Below are 6,000 nucleotides of genomic sequence, written 5' to 3'. Positions count from 1 at the left end.
CCCCCCGCACACTACACGAAGATCGGACCCGAACTCATTATCATACTCCCACAGTCGGACCCTGTCGGCTTCGGTCAGGAGGAGAAGATCGGGGCAAAATTCGGCCTGATCATTCTGTAGTGTGTGCTGGGCTTAAACTGGCCCACAGGTTGACGTGGCCCGCCCACTTTCCCGCCGGGAAAAAACCAAAACACAGACGATAGAACTTCCAGGTCACGGAAATCGAAGAAATTGAAAAATCACATTAAAGTCTGCTCTGTGGCCGCATTTCAACTTTCCTTTATTTGATCTGTCTTAACAAACGGGATATTGAAAAACAAACCAATTTTCATTTATTTGTTTTCATTTTAAAAATGAAAAAAGGAAAAACGACTCATTTTTCAGTATTTTGTTTTTTGATTCTTAATTGAATATCAATTGAACGAATAATACACGGATTTGCAGCCAGTAGGAAATCATTTTAATATTTGCAGCCCAGTAGTAAAACTGTAAATTCGGTAAACCTAGTCCTCCCTCCTGGCGAGGTCTCTGTAATACAGCATTGCGTATCCGGGGTTTCTTTTTATTCCAAATAAAAGACAATAGATTTTTGTCTAGGGAAATGAAAAACGTTTTGGTTAAAAAGACTGGAATGCATTGAAACAAATATAAAAGTCTGGGCAAAAGAGTCATTTTGATGGTATTAATCCTACCTGCCAAAGATAGTGGTAGCAGGCCCCATCGATCTATATCCTCGTTAAGGGAGGACAGGAAAGATGGAAAGTTTGCATCAAAAAGATCTTTAAATTTGTGTGTGACCCAGACACCCAGATATCTTATCTTTTCCCTGCAAATCTTAAAGGGAAATGCATGTACAGAGGATTCTTCTTTTATAGTTAAATTTACCGGCATCAGTTCACTTTTTTGTTTGTTTATCTTATACCCAGAGATCTTACCAAATTTATCTAAGAGATCTAAGGTAGGGGGAAGAGAGGAGGATAAGTCAGACAAGTAAAGCAACACGTCGTCTGCATATAGCGAGATTTTGCATTCCAACCCTGCTCTTGTAATACCTTTAATATCCTTGTTGCTTTACGTAAAGCTAAAGCTAGTGGCTCAATAAAGACTGTAAAAAGGAGAGGGGAGAGTGGACATCCCCGCCTAGTCGCACGAGTTAGTGCAAATAGGGTGATATATTATCGTTGGTCCGTACTGCTGCCATTGGAGAACTGTATAAGGTTTTAATCCATGATAGAATATTGGGCCCAAAACCACATTTTTTGAGGGTATAAAATAAAAAGTCCCACTCCACCCGATCAAAGGCCTTTTCAGCATCTAGTGATATGACCACTTCAGATGTGTCGGGTGGAGAAGGATTATAGATTACATTGTACAACCGCCGAACATTTGTAGCAGAATGGCGGGTCTTTATGAAGCCCGTCTGATCTGGAGAGATTATAGTTGGGAGGACTGTTTCAAGGCGATGAGCAATCATTTTTGAAAGAATTTTACTGTCCACGTTGAGCAAGGAGATGGGGCGATATGATCCGCGGTCCAGTTTATTTTTTCCCTTTTTTAAAATAAGTGATATGGTAGCTTGTCGCAAAGTTTCAGGCAGCACGCCTGTTGAAAGGGATTCAGCATACACAGAATGTAGTATAGGAGCTAATTAGTTTGAAAACATTTTGAAGAATTCTGTTGGGAACCCATCTGGGCCAGGAGATTTTCCGTTTTGCATACTTTTAATGGACAATTCTATTTCTCTGATTGAAAATGGGGATTCTAGTTCAGTTGCTGATGCAAGGTCTATGTGAGGAAATTTAATGTTTTCAAAAAATGATAAATTGTCACCTTTCAGCGATTCAGATGAATACAAACTCTCAAAATATCTTGCAAAGCATGCATTAACAGTTTGATGGTCCGTATGAATCTCTCCTGACTCATTTCGAATTTCTGGTATTATCTGACTTGCCGCTTTCTGCCGAAGTTTATGTGCGAGAATCCTTCCTGCTTTCTCCCCGTGCTCATAATAGGCACAACCAGATTTAATTAAGAGATTTTCTGCTTTTTGAGAAGACAAAAGGTCAAATTCTTTCTGAAGTAGTAGACGTTCTTTAAAACCATCATCTGCTGGAGACCTGGCGAACTGCAAATCCAGACTGGCGATCCTGTTCATGAGTTCAGTAATACGACTGTTTCTAATTTTGTGTAATTGTGTGTTGTATGAAATGATTTGACCCCTAAGATATGCTTTTAGTGCTTCCCATACCATTGATGGTGACATATTTGGTGTTTGATTAATTTCCAAAAAGAAATCAATTTGGGATGAAATATAATCTGAAAATGTTTTGTCTGACAGCAGCCATGCGTTCAGACGCCAGGGTCTGTAAAGAGGTTTTATGGTTGGTAGATTAAGTTTTAGCCGATGAGGAGCATGATCGGAGATTACGATTGCATCATAATCACTTTCTTGAACTAGTGCAAGAAGACGCTTATCCATCAGAATGTAATCAATTCGAGTAAAGGTTTTATGAACCGCTGAAAAGAAAGAATATTTACGCGCTGTTGGGTTTAAAGTGTGCCAGACATCTGCTACACCATAAGTGTCAAGAAACTGCCTGATTGAAGTGGCTGTCTTGGAACTCGGGGTCATCTTAGAAGAACTTCGGTCCAAGCAGGGAGATAACACACAGTTCAAATCTCCACCTAATATCAAGTTGTTTTTATTTCGGTCGGGATGGCGAGAGAACAGATTTGTCAGAAATGCTGTGTCGTCCCAATTCGGGGCATAGACACTCACTAAAGTGACAGGCTTGCAAAAGAGTTTACCAGTAACAATTATGAATCGGCCCATGGGGTCCGCATCAACGTGAGAGGAAGCAAAAGGCACGTTTACTGATAATCACAGCAGCTCCCCTTGATTTGGACCGAAACTTTGAGTGAAAAACTTCCCCAACCCAACTAGTGCGCAGGCGGAGATGGTCAGATAGCCCCAGGTGAGTCTCCTGAAGAAAAGCGATATCTACCTTTAAGTTTTTAGGTGTGTGAGAACTTTTTTGCATTTTATGGGATGGTTCATCCCCTTAACATTCCAGCTCACAAATGAGACTGGACATGAAGCTGTTACTCCTGTGTTCACAGTCTGAGCCATAGTCCAAAACAATAAGTATACATGAACATAAATAATAAAATGCACATCAGGCCTCTTCTATTACATGTCTCAGGTAAAGAAAGAAAAATAAGTGACGAAACCCACAACTGAACAAATCCCACAGACTCCCTTTCCCCCCTTCCCACCCACTGATCCATAAACATTGGTCAGATTCAAACTTTCTCCCCAAAATATCAAAATCCGCACTATGTGCTTATGGAGGGGAAGCTACTGAGCTCGGAGCTGAGCTCAACAGATGTATAAACATTTTAGGCAGTAAAGTAAAAAAGTAATATTTTCTGAGACAATTATATTGGAAAACATCTGAGAGGGTCTGAACCAGACCCTCTCTGGCCCCTGGTCCCTGAACCAGACCCCCCCTCACTCCTGGTCCCTGAACCAGACCCCCTCTGGCCCCTGGTCCCTGAACCAGACCCCTTCTGGACCCTGGTCCCTGAACCAGACCCCCCCTCACTCCTGGTCCCTGAACCAGACCCCCTCTGGCCCCCGGTCCCTGAACCAGACCCTGCCTCACTCCTGGTCCCTGAACCAGACCCTCTCTGGCCCCTCGTCCCTGAACCAGACCCCCCCTCACTCCTGGTCCCTGAACCAGACCCTCTCTGGACCCTGGTCCCTGAACCAGACCCCCCCTCGCTCCTGGTCCCTGTACTGGAATGAAGACGGTCCTGACAGGCAGGAGGCTGAACGTGAAAGTGTGAACTCTGCACGAACCGGATCCAGAAGAACCAGAAGAACCAGCTGACACTGGTCTCAGTCTCCAGGGACCAGATTCCCTGGAACCGCTGCGAGGAAGTGCTGACAGGACCAGCAGCCGCTCAGGTGTGGAATGTGTCGAAACAGGAGCTGTCAGAGAACCTCCGGGGGATTCTGTGGAACCAGGAAGAGAACGCCGACTCTGGGTGTGACTGACGAGGAGCTGAGGACCGTCAGGGCTGCTGGACCGACAGGACCGACCCGAGCTCTGCAGGAACTGTCTTCATGTCACATGATCAGCTGGTCCAGATCAGCTGGTCCAGATCAGCTGGTCCAGATCAGCTGGTCCAGATCAGCTGGTCCAGATCAGCTGGTCCAGATCAGCTGGTCGCTCTGCGGCTGCAGACAGATCATCAAACAGGATTTACTGCAACAGAAACCAGGAAACTAAAAGTGATCAAACGTTTCCGTCAGAACCATCAGAGTCCCGGTCCTGAAACGAGACGCTGAAGCTTCAAAGCTTCAGTCGACCGTCTGAAGCTCAGCTCTCAGCAGGGGGTCAGGAGACTCCGGCGGTTTACGGCTTCTCCAGTAGAATCCCAGTAAATCTCAGTGTGATTACCCATACTCCATGATAGTAATCTGATTACCCATACTTCATGATAGTAATCTGATTACCCATACTTCATGACAGTAATCTTTCTCCACAGCACGCCACCTGGCTTCAGATCCTTGAATGGGAGCTTTGTTAATGTGAGACTATGGAGCTCAGCTCGTGTCGTGGATTTTTATTTAAAAACTATCCTCGGCCAGTTGCGATGCAAAAAAACCCACAAACATATTTTCCAGAAAAACCGTAAAATCTTCAATTATATTCACTCTTGGTTAAAAATCAGACACGGAGTCGGAGTCAGACAAGTCGAGAACCTTTATTTGTGGAAGCTGGCGGCAGCCAGCCCGGCCGTCTGAAGCTGGAGAAAGACCGAGCTCAGCCTCGCCCTTTTATACTGAAGGACACCTGTGGCTGTTTGACACTCAGCGGGGACGGTACACATGCTAAACACTCCTCCTGATATCACTCCGTAGTGAATGTACACCTCTTGGCAAACCTGTCAGTTCCCTCTCTCCTTCCTCCACCAAGGTGTCCAGTCCTGGACCCCCCCAGTCCTCTCTGTCAGGACTTTCAGCTTCTCCATACATCTCACACCAGAGCCAAGTTCTTCCTAACATTTCATATAGTTCTTCATTGCTTGACTTGTGAAAAAAGGAAAAAGGAGCCCAGACCAGGTGGCCTCTGCCTCTGAAAAAAGAAGAACAGACTGGCAGGCTGCCCGGAGGATGCCAGTAAGAAAAAAGGGAAAAGGCGTGCAGAAAAAACAAAGAGAGGCAAACTAATACTTGGGTTTTGTGTCACTCATAATACATCTTTTTCACATCTGTTTTACACAAACACACAACTTAAACAGAAACATGCATAATATGAATAAGACTGAATCACATAATATAAAGAACACTAGATAAACATAATATGAAGAATACTGGATAATTATTCAACACCAGGCAGCAACGTGTCGACACAGAGAGCAGGACAGCAGCCAGGCAGCGGTGAAGCCTGACCACCTGACCACCTGACCACCTGACCACCTGACCACCTGACCACCTGACCACCTGACCACCTGACCACCTGACCACGCCACGCCGGAGGACGAGCCGGACGAACGGGACCGACAGGCCACTGCCCCCCCCCCCCCCCCCCCCCCCCCCCCCCGTGAATATCACCGCAGCTGAAAGAGCAAAACTTAAACAGCGACACGAGGATGAAGGAAAGCTGTTCTGCAGAAGTTACAACAAAGTCATGGATCACAGAAGAAATTCAACAATAAAGATCACTCTGGTGGAATCTTAACTCTCATCTTCATTCACTTGTCTTTTTGTTTATTTGCTCGGATCAGGTCCTGACAGGTCAGGAGCTTCAGATGAGCCTCTGGATGATGAGGGTCAGAGGTCACAGCTGGTTTTACAGACAAGACTGGGAAAACAGAAAAACTGAGTACTTTTACTCTGAAAGTACATTTCATAGCCTGTACTTTTTACTTTTTACTTGAGTAATTATTTCGATGAGAACTTTAACTTTTACCAAATTTGTTTTTTTTCAC

This window comes from Salarias fasciatus, assembly GCF_902148845.1.
Source record: "Salarias fasciatus chromosome 7 unlocalized genomic scaffold, fSalaFa1.1 super_scaffold_4, whole genome shotgun sequence".
Classification (NCBI taxonomy): Eukaryota; Metazoa; Chordata; class Actinopteri; order Blenniiformes; family Blenniidae; genus Salarias; species Salarias fasciatus.
This window is presented reverse-complemented; position numbering follows the sequence as displayed.